The 15,782-nt window shown below is 42.8% G+C and overlaps 1 protein-coding gene across 3 annotated transcripts in view; it reads left to right on the top strand.

Annotated features, from left to right (window-relative positions):
• The first annotated feature begins 2,879 nt into the window (after positions 1–2,879).
• The window catches only part of HRH1 (histamine receptor H1), a 439,225-nt gene continuing 426,322 nt past the window's right edge, over positions 2,880–15,782 (top strand). For 2 of the 3 annotated variants that reach the window (XM_034776570.1, XM_034776567.1), the window contains exon 1: positions 2,880–3,396. The gene's annotated coding sequence lies outside the window, so the exon portion shown is untranslated. Of the gene's footprint in view, positions 3,965–15,782 lie in introns of all 3 variants that reach the window. The other variant, XM_034776569.1, reaches the window with a different exon arrangement.

Below are 15,782 nucleotides of genomic sequence, written 5' to 3'. Positions count from 1 at the left end.
CATGTACTGTTTGCCTGCCAGAATCTGGTCTTTCTGATATTGATACTTTGGAGTTCCACCACATAGTGCCACTGCATACTTACCAGCCATAAAAAAGAACAATTGGCTGTTCCTGCACCAAATAAGGATTACTATTAATTTCCCTTGCATTTGGCTGATACTAGCTCTGGACTCCGCCAGTGGGAAATTGTTTCATTATAGTTCATCCTATGACACATACATGTTGATGAATACTCAGTTTGTGTAAATTAGGCTGGATGAGAAAGCTTTGTTTCATCAGTTCTGTGTAATTTAGATAGAAAATACCTAGAAGAAATTGTTTCGCAATCTACCAACAGAGTTTAAGTGTATCTTTTTGTAATACAATTTAAACAGGAAAGAACTGGAAAGTGGATGAAAAAGTCAAGTGTGATTTTAAACAGACCAGGAGAAGAAAACAGAAAAATTACAATATAATATCTTTTAAATCTAACAGCTGTTTATATGTTTAACATAAAACAGATGCTCTGCATAAGTGCAAATTATGAATGATTGCAATTTATATAAAATGTGCAGTAATAATATACGTTATGATAAAGCAAGACCCAGGGAATCTCAAATATTTTTGAGCAAACTGTCTCCCAGGACAACACACACAAACACAAACACTCTCGCATCCTCTGCCATTTACACACACACATGTTTATTCATAGCAAGTAGAAACAAAATCTTGCCACTACAGCACAGCATCTGGAGACAGGAGGTCAGGGTCTTATGTCTGGCTCTTCCACAGACTTCCTGTGTTATCTAAGACAAATCACGTAATCTTTCTGCATCACAGTTTCCCAATCTGTAAAATGGGAATCATATCTTCATAAGTATTATATTGATGTTTCAATGCACTTTAAGATCGTTTTGAGAGTGATTCTATGGAAGTGCAAAATCATCTTATTTATCAAATAAACAAATACAATTACACCCTGGTGCTCTCTCTAAAGCACTTTTGTATTATTCATCCTAATTCAAGCACAAACTGCTTGGTTTTACTCAGGCCTGTGATTTGTTTTATATTTGCTCTTCAAAATGAAATATATTTGCAGTGCTTATATGGAAATATTTTAAGCTTGCTTTTAGTGGTCCTGAAAAGCATGGTTTTTTAACCAAAAAAAAATTTTTTTTTATTTACATTTTCTGGGGTTTGTTTCAGAGCCGTAACTAGGTATTTTTCCGCCCGAGGCAAGAATATAAAATTGTGCCCTCCCCCAGGGCCGACTCTTCGGCGGCAATTTGGCGGCAGGTCCTTCAGTCCCTCTCGGAGGGAAGGTCTTGCCACCGAATTGCCGCCAAAGAATGAATGAAGTGGCAGCGGTAGAGCCTGTGATTTTGGGGGGTCAACTCATGATATTTGACTGCTTCGGCTGGTAATGTTGCTTCCAACGTAGTCTTTGGTTCCAGTCCAATTTCAATCCAGAGAAGGACTCACAGGTTAAGAGAGGAGGGAGGTGCTGGATATCAGCAATGGCCACTAAGGATCAGCATGTGTCCTGAGAATGCTGGGAGTTCAGGTTTGCAGGGCAGGATCGGGGTGGCAGGTTTGTAGAAATTTTAGTGGTGCCCAGAACCCGGCCCTGCCCAAACTCTGCCCCCCAACCCGCCCAAGGCTCTGGAAGGGAGTTTGGGTGAGGGAGAAGGTCTCGGGTGCAGGCCCCAGGGCAGGAGATTGGGGTGCAGGCTCTGGGAGGGAGTTTGGGGATGGGAGGGGTGGGGCAGGAGATTGGGGTGCAGGCTCTGGGAGGGAGTTTGGGGATGAGAGGGATGCAGAGGGATGGGGTTAAGGGATGAGGGCAGTGGGTTGTGGCTGCAGATGAGGGGTTTGGAGTGGGAGGGGCTCAGGGCGAGAGTAGGAGTGTGGGGGGTGAGGGCTCTGTCTGGGGCTGGGAATGGGAGGTTTGGGGTGTGGGAGGGGCTCAGGGCTGGGGAAGAGGGTTGGGGTGTGGGGGTGAGGGCTGGGACTGGGGATGAGGTGTTTGGGGTGCTGGAGGGGTTCAGGGCTCGGGCAGCGGGTCAGGGTGCGGTGGGGGGGTGAAAGCTCTGACTGGGGGTGTGGGCTCTGGGATGGGGCAGGGCTGGGGATGAGTTTGGGGTGCAGGCAGGCTGCTCCGGGACAGAGGCCAGAGAGGAGAACTCCCCCCAGCCCTCTCCCTGCCGGCAGCAGCAAGCTCTGGGGGAGGAGCCCCCCTTTCCTGCCCCCCAGCAGCACACTCACCCTCACCACTGTCACTGCATGTGCTCCTAGGGCCCCTCTCAGGTCCAGGAATCTCCCTCGCCTCCCCCGTGGTGGGTGCCAGGGGGCACTGCGTGTGCCTCCTCCCCTGCTGTTGCCCCTGTCTGTAGCCTCACTGGGGGTGAGGGCTGGGGCTGCCTCCTTGCCCAGCATGGGGCAGGAGCAGTGACTGCGGGCGGGGGCCTGTGCTGCTGGAGGGTCCCATTGGAAAATGAAAGGGTCTGAGGGGGAAGGGCAGGCTCAGAGTCAGTCTGCCCTGGCAGTGGAGATGGGGGGCACTAGGACCCTGTGGCAGCAGTTGCTGCAGGGATGTAGCATGGAGCTGCTCTGCTCCGGGGCCAGGAAGGAGGGTGGGGGGAAAGCAAGTCGGGGTCGGGGGACACTGGGGGAGGCACGGGGGGGCTGGGGAGATCACCTGGGTTATAAATCTCTCCCTGCCAGCAGCTTTTTTTCCCCCTCTCCCACGCTTTCTGTGCCCCTCGGCCCCCCCCCCCCCCCCCCCCGATTTGTGTGCCCTAGGCAAGTGCCTCAGTCTCTTCGCCCTTGTTAGGGCACTGGTTGGTTTGCTTGTTCAACCAAAACCCCCAAACTTTTTTTGCAGGAAATTATTTAAAAAACCCTTTTTAAAACCCATTTCCTTCCCCCTCCCCAATACATTCACATTTCCCGACCAGCTCTAGTTCTGGACTGATTTCAGAGGTTCTGAGCATTCACACTGGGCGTGTGCAGCCCACATGTAAACCAGGTCCAGACTTGCCTTTCAGCCTGTCAGCTCATCTTACCACCTACTAGAAGTGGGAGAGAGATAATTAGATCATCCCCTCCCGATAGAGCTATGAGAAGACGAAGACAAGACATGGTTCCCATAAGGATGGGCATTTAACTGGGGAGTGGGAGGAAAATCCCAGCGAGTGTGGGAGTGTCTGAGCTCAGGCCAGCAGCGCAGAGGAGACGCACAACTCACGTTCCGGCTTCCTTCACAAAGACAGAGAGCGCAGCAGGGTGCAGCTTCGCCGGAGTTAAAGACAGGCAGAGCCAGCCCTTCCTGCAGCGTGGACAAGAACCGGCACAGACCCCAGGAACCAGCTGGCACGTACCTCTGCTGCACACGGGAAACTTCCTTCACCAGAGAGGTGAGGCAAGCCCGTGGCTGCAGCTGTGCGCGGCTCCTGACAGCAGGGAAGGGATCTCGGGGACTGAGCACAGTAGCTGCCCCCAGGCACGCACAGACAGAGAAAGCGAGCCAGAGCCGCCGCCTGACCCTACCCAGTAAAGCTCCCTCGCTGCCTGCCCGGACCCTGCCTGGGAAATCAGAAGAGGAGGAACAGCAACAAGTGTGCTCCGGTCCTGTCCCGTCCCAGCCCTCTGCCCCCAGTCCAAGCCCCTGTGCGCCCCGGTCCCATCCCAGCCTCTGTGCGCCCAGTCCCAGCCCCTGTGCACCCCGGTCCCATCCCAGCTTCTGTGCGCCCAGTCCCAGCCCCTGTGCACCCTGGTTCCATCCCAGCCTCTGTGCGCCTCTTCTCCTCTCCCGCTCCACCCTTTGCACCCCACTGCCCTGCCTGCCTGTATTTGCGTGCGTTCCTGTCAAGTCTCAGGGCGCTTGTGCTCCTTACAGCACTGGGGAGCTGGAAAGTTTCCCGTCCCCATCCAAGCCCTATAGAAGGGATTATCTGAGCCAGAAGAACTTCCTCATTTTGTTCTGTGAGTAATTTAATCTCCCTCCCTCAGCCTTTCGTCCTTTCCGGGAATATTATTGGGAGTCCCAGCGCGGTTTCCACCCTACCAGCGCAGGCTGCTTCTGTCCCAGAGCGGAGGAGCCAGGGAACACTGGGAGAGGTGGAACGAAATGTAAACCAGAGAGCGCTTAGGTGACAGGACTTCAGGACACACTGAATAGTGACAAACAGTGCCTTGGCCGTCTTGAGATCAGTAGACAGCAAGACCTTAGTGGGACAGGGATCGGGTCCCTGCAGGGCAGGAAGGGCTGGGAGGGATGTGAACAAGTGAGAATGGGAGCAGTTCCAGGATTAAAAATACTGAAATGGAAATACAGCAAGGATTGCAGTTTAAATAGAATCCCAGAGCTAATGTGCCCGCTGAAGATAGCTGACGAATGCCTAACGGTCTAGAAGCAGCGGGAGTGGGCTCTGATCTTTACACACATCCCCACTCCTTTTCCTAATGTGCCATAAAATGATGTGCATCTGATCACTGGTTGGAAGGGCTTGATTTGGAAAATATTTTCCCAGTCCTGCTCACTGAAAGCAAATGGCAGAAGTTGTCTGTTTGGTATCAGGAACTCTTCACAGCTAACACAGGTGAGCATACTTTGAGAGCGTGCACCATCCTGAATAAGCTCTTGTTTTGTATTAGGAATTGTGTTTTTGGTGTTAGTTGCACAGTATAGAAAATGTTATTTAAAGTTTACAATTAGACAGAGTGGAGCGCTAATGCCAAGGCATTGGCAGTTTATACCATCACCAGATAAGCATGTCTCAAAGCATCAGGGAGTAGAAAGAAAGTGTTCTAACTTTGGTTTGCTGATTTGTTTGTTCCCTGAAACACGTTAATTAAAAATGTAGGCTTTCATTTGTAATTCAGCACAGAGGAAATCAAGCTAATTATTTTATGAACAAACATAATTAAGCTGTACAAATCTAAAGTCATGCACAAACTATGTTTGTTCAGAAAATAATCAGCAACATAATTGTGGCAAATGCTATTGCTTTGTTCAACGAATCTAAGCACAAAATATTCTGACACATAAGTGTTTGAGTAGAACAGAAGGTCCTCAAGTCCTGTTTAATATTGTATTATAAATTACTCTTTGGGTCTCAACAAAAGGTGACAAGTTATTGTAAATATTATGGTCAGTACTTTTGAAAGGACATTGTATGTGTCAATGTTGTAAACAACATCATGGATAATGATATTCTAGAGATGCCTTTTAGTGGCACTGTAATTAATGATTGCTGGAGTTTTCCAAAAGGATCTGATTTCACTCTGCAGAAGCAAGGACTTTTAGCTAAAATCCCGTCCTTCACTCAGAGCTAGTGGGGACTACATGTTTCCAGTCTAACCTCCTCAAACAACACTGTCCTGTGGTTTATGCCTAAACTGACAGTGTTAAATCCATTTTACTTTTAAATAAATGAATCTGTTTTGATATTGCAAGAATTAGATACACATTCTTCAGCCACTGAATGATTTTACATATCATACTGTAAGCACTATAATGCATTGGGCTAACAAAACCTTATTCATATGTGCAATCCTCACTCATGCCATACTCCCATCGGAATCAGTTAGATTTCCCATGTGAGCAAACAAGAATTTGCAGGGTTGGGCCATTGATTTACACCCAATACTTGCATACCTGCAGGTTTTAAGGTGTGCAAATACCCATGTTTCTATCCAGGATCTGTTGTGAGTGTACACTGATAGTATCTGTCATACAATTACCCAAATTGCATATGTTGACATTTGAGTTTGCAAAAAAATTGCCCTTACCGACTTGGAGATATAAATGTACAGTCTGGGTGGAAACCCTTTGATAACGCAAGTCTTTATCCATAGTACAATGGAAGGAGTTTTAGCTTTAACTGAGAATCCCTTTGTTTATGGAGTTTTGTCAGACTTTTAAAGCTAGAGAAATGCAGTTTTTGTAGTTTAAAACCAATAGGTTCAAGAGCTGAGGTTTGTCCAAGTTGTGCTTAGTACATCATGGAACGAAGCATGGCTTTTCGTTATCTCTATTCTCCCTCAAGCCAGGGGCCTGATGACCACTAGGGTCCTGTCCACTTAGCAATTTTTTTACTTCGAGATAAGTGATTGCTGATTAACTTGAGCTTTCTAACACTTTTCTAAAGGCTGGTCTTGATACTGCCCAAACATTTCTAACAGATATTAGCCTGGATCAAACATTTGGGAAATATGCAGACTAGCCTTTACAAAAATACTAATGACCTCAAGTTAATTACTTATGGCTATGTCTACACTACAACTGCCATTAGCATTTCGGTATGGGTAGCTACATGCTGCAGTGAAAAGCCTTCTGCACCTACACTGTGAAGGCTCTGGTATGGGACAGACAGCAGGGAAAAGCTTCAGCTGTTCCCCAACGCTGAAGCCTATCTCTGCGGCCGGCCAGGAAAGGCGCTGACAGGGGCAGGCAGCTGGGAAAGGCTTTTCTGAGCTGCCTCCCCTCTGCCAGAGCCTTTCCCTGCAGTGGGGAAAGTCTCCAGCAGCAGGAAGGCAACAGGACACTATACTGCTAAAAACAGCAGCATAGGGGGAGGCACAGCTTTGGCAAGTGGAGAATCATGAAGGGTATGTACTCGGGCACATGCCCTACTGCTGCAGGTGTGTCTGTACTCAACTCGCCTAAGCCATGCCTCACTGACTACACTGCTATTTATACCCATGCTAGTTTATACCCATGCTACCCGACTACACACTGCCGAAAGGAGCGCAAAGTACAGCTGTAAAGGTTAAAAAACTCTTGTGTAGACAAACTTTAGGATACGAGGTGTATTTTAAAATATGTTAGCTAACACATTTGAACTAATTTGATTTAAACTCTAGTGTAGACAGAACAAACTGGATTTGAACACGTCCTAGTTGGTCAAGGTGAACCTTGGACTCTCCCTAGACTGCGCCTCCCTGTGAAGTAGAGCAGCCTCTGCTGTATTTTTCACCCACTGCCAGTATTCCTCAAGGGCCATTCCAGAAGTCAGGGATTTGGGGGCCATAGACACCACACTCCTTTTACTTGGCCATGCCCCACACACACTAGCTATAGAAGTCACTATTGTAGCTCTATTCCAGTGGCTCTCAAGCGTTCCACACTACTGTACCCCTTTCAGGAGTATGATTTGTCTTGCCTACCCTCAAGTTTCACCTCACTTAAGAACTACTTGCTTACAAAATCAGATGTTAAAATACAGCAGTGTCACAACACAGTATTACTGAAAAATTGCTTACTTTCTCTTTTTACCATATAAAAGACATCAACTGGAATATAAAGATTGTACTTACATTTCAGTGTATAGAGTATAGAGCAGTATAAACAAATCATTGTCTGTATGAAATTGTAGTTTGTACTGACTTCACTAGTGTTTTTTATGTAGCCTGTTGTAAAATTAGGCAAATATCTAGATGAGTTGATGTACCCCTGGAAGACCTGTGCGTACCCCCAGGGGTACATGTATCCCTGGTTAAGAACCACTGCTCTATACCACCTAAGGATTCCTTCAGACAGCAGGAATCAAATGGCCAGATCTGCCAGGTTTATGGCTACCATGTGCAGCTGGAATGGCACAGTGTGGCCAGAAGGCTCCCAAGGATGTGATCCATTTCTTTAAAAGTAAAACTAGTTTCAAGCATATCAGGCAGAGAGCAACTTTTCAAATTCAAGGATAAAGGTATTTAATAAAATAGACAGGATGTAAAATGAATGAGCAAAATTCATCCCTGGTGTAACTTCACTGATGCTGTTAAACTCCAGTCATTTCAGTGACGTTATACCAAAGAAGAATATAGCCCAGTGTCTTTTTCATTGCTTGACAATTGTTTTCCTAGGAGTAGTTTAGTGTATATGTGGCTAAGATCAGCAACAACATTCCTTGTGTTGTTCACAGCCAAATGCTTTACCACTTGGACAATGAATGATTATATAATAAAAGAGACAATCTGTAAAAAGCTGACAGTTGTGTTTTGTGGACAATCTCATTGACAGCTCTGAAGAATTTGTATAACAAAGAAATCTCCCTTGTTTCAACTATCACCAGAGAAAAGAAAATACACTAAAAACCCACTCAGAACAGTTCTATCATAATTGCTTAAATGTCACTTTTAAGATTCGTACAGTGAATCTGGTTTTGTTTGTTTTCGTGGCATGGATCGAGCATTTTTTCACATGGCTAGTTAAATAATCCATCAGAGCACAAGCAACACACATAGGATTTTAATTAATTTTCATCAGCATTGAACAGGATTTGGGAGATTCATATGAGCACTGTACAGTAAGGGATCAGTCCTTCAAACTATAGAGTCCCTTCTGTGTGGTGTAGTGCCCTCGACTCCTGTTGAAACTAATGAGCTTTGAGGGCTTATGGTACCACCTAGGGAACCCAAATGGGATTACATCCACGTTATTATAGAACTGCACATATGCATGAGACAGTCCCAGCACTGAAGGCTGTAAATGTAGTCACTGTTCACAAGTATTACCAGCTTGTTGGACGAATAATTGTCAGACAATGGGTGGTTTGTGATCTATTCATAAACTATTCACTATAACGATGTGCTATTCATTATTCACAATTACTGGTGTGTGATTGGTCACATGGTATTATTTTGCTCTTTTGATTGGTCAGTGAAGCGACAACAGAAGGAGAATGAAGAGCAACCACCACACTTTTTGGTAAAACTTTGAGAAGCTTTCTGGGTACTCACATATAATTCCAGGGTCATCTATACATGTTATACATAATGAATACTATGACCCACTGCATTCAATGAGTTATTTATCTGTATATAAATATGAATTTTTCATTATTCATAGAGATCTAATTGGCCCCAAACAATCCTGTAAAATTGTTTCATCATATTAATTATTTCATTAATCAAAACATATAGGCTATACTCAATAAACATGCTGATTAAAGATGGGTTAGAAATGGTTTTCCCATCCCATGAGAGTTTTTGAGATTTCACAAAAATTTTCCCATCCTGAATCCAGATGAAAAAAAAGTGAAATGTTGGAAGTTTTCATGAAACAATAATAAAAAAAAAATTTGGATTGGGTCAATCAAAACCTTTTATTTTGATCATTTTGAAAGGTTTCACTTTGATTTCAACTTTTTTTAGCCTTTTTTTCTTTCAAAATGAAAAAAGTCATTTTGAACCCCAAACCAAAACTTTTCATTTTGAAAATGTCAAAACAGGCCATTTTGATAATTTCAAAACTTTTTCTTTCACAATTTTTCAAATCGGGAGAGTTAGCGAAATTGAACCTGTCCCACGAATAGTATCAGTTTTGAGAAATCAGTATTTGGAAAATTTGGAATGAGCTCTACTGTTAATGCTTCTAAAGCACATCAATTCTAATAAAAGAATTCTTATTCATTATAGAAGGCCCCAACCTTCTTATGACCCTAAATAACACTGTCTATGAATCTTCTTTTCTAAGTTGTCAGTGGTAATCCCCATGTCTACCATTAAATAAGTGTGTGTTTCAGTATTCCAAGAATTAGTTGTGCATTGTTCAGCCAGATGGATGCACATTTTTTTCTTCCTCCACCTCCATACATACCATTCAAGTGCTGAGAATGGTTTGGAATGCTCTGTTGGTCCAAAACACCTAGTTATTTTTCCTTCCATTTGTGATATGTGGAAAGACTCATTTATTTTGTATATAGTAACAAAAGCTGGTTGGAAAATGGTTTCAGTTTGTAAAAGCAGCTGCGATGTTTCATGAGATTTGTAGTTCAGGTTCCTCTTGCTTCCTTTCTCCTTTATATACTAGCCTGCCTGATCATCTCCCATGATGCACCACATTTTGGTGTGGAGAGTCTTGGGGTACATCTACACTACAGCGGGGAGTCGATTTAAGATACGCAAATTCAGCTACGTGAATAGCGTAGCTGAATTCGACGTATTGCAGCCGACTTACCCCGTTGTGAGGACGGCGGTAAAATCGACTTCTGCCGCTTTTTGTCGGCGGCGCTTACTACCACCTCCGCTGGTGGAGTTAGAGCGCCGATTTGGGGATCGATTGTCGCGTCCCGATGGGACGTGATAAATCGATCCCCGAGAGGTCGATTTCTACCCGCCGATTCAGGCGGGTAGTATAGACCAGACCTCGGTGTGGAGAGGCAGTGCATTGTGGGAGTAACATGCCCATGATGCATCAGAGGAGATGAAGTTGGGCTGAGGAGTCAGGCACACAAAGGAGAATGGAGACATAAGATAACCAAATGTCCACTCCCATGAGGCACCATAGCAGCATTTTTCAATCAAAATATTTAGGTTTACAGTCTAAAACCATAAGCTTTTTGGGCATTTGGTTTTTCAGATTTGAAATTTTCCACACAAAGAGAACACTTTCCATGAAAAAAATGTTTTTGATCGAAAAACAGATTTTCCATCAAGAAACAGGTTTGAGGGGAAATTTTCAAACAGCCCTAATAGAAACATTTCCTTTGAAATAAGCTAGCTTGCTGATTTCACAGCACTAGGTCAATCAATGCATAAGAAACTGAAATTAACATTTGAAAGAGCTTTGAATTATTCTGTATATTGGGTGTGACAAGCCTGGAGGTCCTTGTTTTCATTATAGACCCCCTGGTACTTTTCTCAAGAGTAGGATTGTTTAGAGTAGAGGTCCAACATCTTGGCAATATTCCAGTATGATGCTGGCTCCCTAACTGTCCATCTTTTATACACACACACACTCACAGTTTAGTTTATTTTATATTTGTATATAATATCAATTACAACTGGACATTACCAATTACAAAACCCATTAGTAAACAAATGTCAATTACCAATCAGAACTCTAATTACAAATAACTACTTAAAATACCAACTGAGCAAGCTGAGTACCAATTAACCAAAAGCCTCAATAAGCAATTAGAATAGTAGTTGCCAGTTAGAATATCAAGTACCACTTAAAATGCCAATTTAAAAACCAATTACCAATTCACAATTTATAATATATAGTAAAAAATAAAATACAATGTAAATTAAATAAGATAAAAAGGCAATAAAATATAATATCAAAGTGGAAATGTTTTGACTCTATTATGTCATATCAGAATGTCCTGCCATGATATATCTATGGCATCGCATAGTATAATAGTCAAAACATTTTGACTTTTATAATTAATAGTTTCATAGAGTTTAAGGCCAGAAGGGACCATTAGATCATCTAGTCTGACCTCCTGTATACACAAGAGACTGAAGTACCACCAATGCCCAAGGCCCCTGCAAAGGCAGGAAATAGATTTGGTGGGATGTGACACTGTGATTCTAGCAGGTGATCCAAGCCCCATGCTACACAGGAAGGCAAAAAAAAACCAAAACTCCAAGATCTCTACCAGTCTTACAGGGGGAAAAGCTCCTTTCTGACCCCAAATCTGGTGATCAGTTTGACCCTAAGCATGTGAGCAAGACACACCAGCCAGGCATCTAGAAAGACGATTCTTAGTACAGTACCACCTCAGAGCACTATTACACCCTGTGAGTGACCTATCCCCAGCTGTGGCCAATCTCTGATACTTTAGAAGAAAGGGAAGACGGGGAGGAGAGATAATACATCTAGGAGATTCTGCATCAGGGAGGAAAAAATCCTTTCTGACTCCTGCATGCGACCAGTTGAAGCCGTAAAGGAGATTTGATTACAGTCACTGTCGTAATGCAGAGCTGCAAGTGTTATGAGCATGGTGAATGGAGAATGCAGGCAATCGATTCTGTTCTACCCGTCGCCAATGAAGGAAGGGGATGATCAGTGAGATTCATAAATTTGCAGACTCACAGATTCTAAGGTCAGAAGGAGCCACCGCAACCACCCAGCCCGATAAAAGCATATTTTTTAGAAAGCTCCCTTATCTGGTTTTAATGGTGATGGTGAATACACCATTTCTCCTGGAAATTTGTTCCAATGTTTCATTACCATCACTATTAGGCAATTGCATCTATTTCAAGGCTGAGGCCTAGTCTACACTTACCGGCTGGTCCGGAGGCACGCCATCGATGTTCTGGGATCGATCCCGGAAGTGCTCACAATCGACGCCGGTACTCCAGCTCGCCGAGAGGAGTACGCGGCGTCGACGGGGGGAGACTTCCGGCCGCGTCTGGACCGCGGTAAGTCCGGACTAAGGTACTTCGAATTCAGCTACGTTATTAACGTAGCTGAATTTGCGTACCTTAGTCCGAAGTCCGGACTAAGTGTAGACCAGCCCTGAATTTGTCTAACTTCAATTTCTAGTTGGATCTTGTTATGCCTTTATCAACAAGGTTGAAAAGTCCCCCTCTCTCCTATCTTTTCCATGTGTAAGTATCCGTTAAAAGCGACAGAGTCCTGTGGCACCTTATAGACTAACAGACGTATTGGAGCATAAGCTTTCGTGGGTGAATACCCCTACGAAAGCATAAGCTCCAATACATCTGTTAGTCCATAAGGTGCCACAGGACTCTGTTGCTTTTTACAGATCCAGACTAACACGGCTACCCCTCTAATATCTATACACAGGGATCAAATCACCTCTCAGCCTTTTCTTGGATAAGGTGATAACTTGAGCTCTTTAAGCCGGACATCATAAAACTTGTTTTCCAGCCTCTGGATCACTGGTGTGGCCATTCTTTTACCTCTCTCCAGTATTCCCTCATCCTTCTTGAAGTTTGTGGACACCAGAACTGCACACACTATTCTAGTAGTGGTCGTACCCATGCTGTGTACAGAAACAAGATTACCTTCCCTACTTCTACTTGCTATTCCCCTTTTTATATAGTCAAGGATTGCATTAGTCCTTTTTGCCACAGCACTGCACTGAGAGCTCATATTGAAGACTTATTAACTATAATTAATTAATTAAATTATATTCTTATATACTCATGTTGATAAAGTGAAAATGAAACTACTTATTAAAATGAAAATATTTTGATAAAGTTGAATCAAAATGTTTCTATTTTTCTAGTTTTGCAATACATTTCAAATTTTCTATTTTTTTTTTTATTCCAATTCAAAATCTTTCAGTTTCTGACAAACTCTACACTGGAGGTGGGTTCATTTCAGTGGCAGGTAACATGATTCCAAAATATTGTTTGGTAAGGCACTGTGGAATACCTCAGGATGAAAGTTATAACATAAATGTAAGTTGTCACTAATACTTGATCATATTTTCCCCTTAACAGCGGTAGTCATGAGCCAGTGATCCACATTTTTACATTTTAGTTTGATATCAAATATTCTTTACCTGCCTTTCACAGGCTCGTTGGGAGCTTTAATTCATTCATGTTTATGAAGTACTTGGATAACTGCATACTAAAGGCTGTACTGTTCTAATGAGACCTGCTAATGATGAGGGAGGATTCCAACTGTCACACTTTAGGAACAATGATAGGTAAAAGCATCAGGATTGCATACAAGTCATAAAAGAGACAAATTTAAATCAAGGAGGAAAGTTAATTATTGTTCCATTACCCGAACAATAGCATTAACTTGAATATACTGCTAGAAGAACTGCAGCCATAAAGTTTAAAAATGAAAAGTTTTCTACTGAAGTAGGTAGGTTTACAGATAGGGTCTATATTTTTCATTTGAATTCTCTAGGTTCAAAACATCTGCAGTATATTTTACAGTGGCACAATACAAAACAAATGTTTCTTCTCCAATGGATCAGTTGATTTTTTTAAATCTGTTTAGGATTAATGCTTAATGTGAATGTAAATATTTGTCATAACTGATATGCCAGACCCACAAAAGTGCACAATATAATATTTTAATGATAAAATTTTGAAAATCATAACATTGGGGAAATGCTGCATGTACTATGTTAGTAAATTTACCAAACTCCTCCTACACACTAGCTGCAGAAATAGCCCAAACCTCACATTTCAGCTATGATCAGACTCATTAAAGCCAAGAGTCTCAAAGAGCTATGGCTTTACTGCAAAAAAAGGTGTGGTTTCTACATCAAGATAGCAGACTCAATGTCAAATTTTAAAGGACATAAACCCGGGGTAGATTTACACCTCAATATAGCTAGTTGAGGAGTACTTAGAACCCCCATCCAGGGTTTATGTTAGCTAACTACACTGAAGTAAAAATTACCTGTGCCTTGTCTGCACTATGATTTACATTGAGGGTATGACTCACAGGGATAAAAAACCTGTGGCTGGTTCAGGTCAGCTCAGGTGACTTGGGCTCTGAGGCTGAAAAATTGCTGTGTAGACGCTTGGGCTGGAGTCCCAGTTGTGGGACTCTCCACGCTCGCAGCGTCCCAGAGCTCAGACTCAAGCCCGAGCCCAAACATCTACACAGCAATTTTTAGCCCCACACCCAAGTCAGCTGACCTGAGCCAGCAGCAGCCATTCCACAGGGCTTTTATCCCCATGTAGATGTACCCTGAGAGAGCTTTCTTAAGTTAGCTGTCGCCATGTAAAAAACACTTTTCTTTTTGCAGGGAAGGTAGATCCTCAGCTGTCTACTCCTGAATTATTACTCCACATAATTTAACACTGGAAGCAAATACGTATGGGCCAAATTCTCTGCTGCTTTAACTCCAGTAAAGTTATCCACCCACAGAGAATTTGGCCCAATAAATCCAAGGGAAATCATTATTGTGATATCCTCTGTTTTACTGAAATTCTTATCTATATAGAAAAACAACAAGGAGTCTGGTGGCACCTTAAAGACTAACAGATTTATTTGGGCATAAGCTTTCCTGGGTAAAAACCCACTTCTTCAGATACATGGAGTGAAAATTACAGATGTAGGCATTCAGTCAGGGTGGATGTGGTCCACTCCCAATAATTGACAAGGAGGTGTCAATACCAAGAGAGGGAAATTGCTTAAGCCAGCCACTTCCAGTCCCTATTCAAGCCCAAATTGATGGTGTTAAGTTTGCAAATGAATTGTAGCTCTGCAGTTTCTCTTTGAAGTCTGTTTCTGAAGATTTTTTGTTGAAGAATGGCTACTTTAAATCTGTTATTGAGTGTCCAGGGAGATTAAATTGTTCTCCTACTAGCTTTTGTATGTTACCATTCCTGATATGTGATTTGTGTCCATTTATCTTTTTACGTAGAGACTGTCTGGTTTGGCCAATGTACATGGCAGAGGGGTATTGCTGGCACATGATGGCATACATCACATTAGTAGATGTGCAGGTGAATGAGCCCCTGATGGTGTGGCTGGGTCCTATGATGGTGTCACTAGAACCCAATCACATAGGACTGGGCCTGATTCTGAAAATCCTCCTGTACAGAATTCTCAGTGACAACAAATTATATTGAAATTCTGTAAGGACCATGCTGGCCCAATCTTTTTATTTCATTTTATCATTTCCAATGACTCCTCATAAGATTTCTATTATTTCTTCTAATCTGTGTGAAGTTAAAACACTGAATTTTGCCCATCTCTGGATTAAGGTTATTCCAGATTTTACAATGACAATAGGTGTTTTTGAATTACGATCTCTAATTAAAATGAAACTCCCTCTGTTTGTGGACAGCCTAGTTCTAACAGAAACTGTTTATGACCAGGAAGGATTCAAACTCAGATGTGTTGGAAACAGGGATGTGACTTGATAGTTAAAAGCACCAGGATTTCTTTCCTTTTCATGCCTTTGTTCTTTTATTTGTAATTCTCCACTGTTATTTTATACAGGAACAAGGCTCTTATGATCCAGGAAAAATAATAGTGCTGGGCAAAGAAAGATTTCAAGATACTCTGTTTGTAACGGTGGATTCAGTGTTTTGTTTTTTTAATAAAGGCTGATACATCCAATTATGATGG

The sequence above is a fragment of the Trachemys scripta genome, chromosome 7 (genome assembly GCF_013100865.1).
Source record: "Trachemys scripta elegans isolate TJP31775 chromosome 7, CAS_Tse_1.0, whole genome shotgun sequence".
NCBI lineage: Eukaryota > Metazoa > Chordata > Testudines > Emydidae > Trachemys > Trachemys scripta.
Note: the sequence above shows the minus strand (reverse complement) of the source record. Positions and strands in the feature narration are given on the sequence as shown.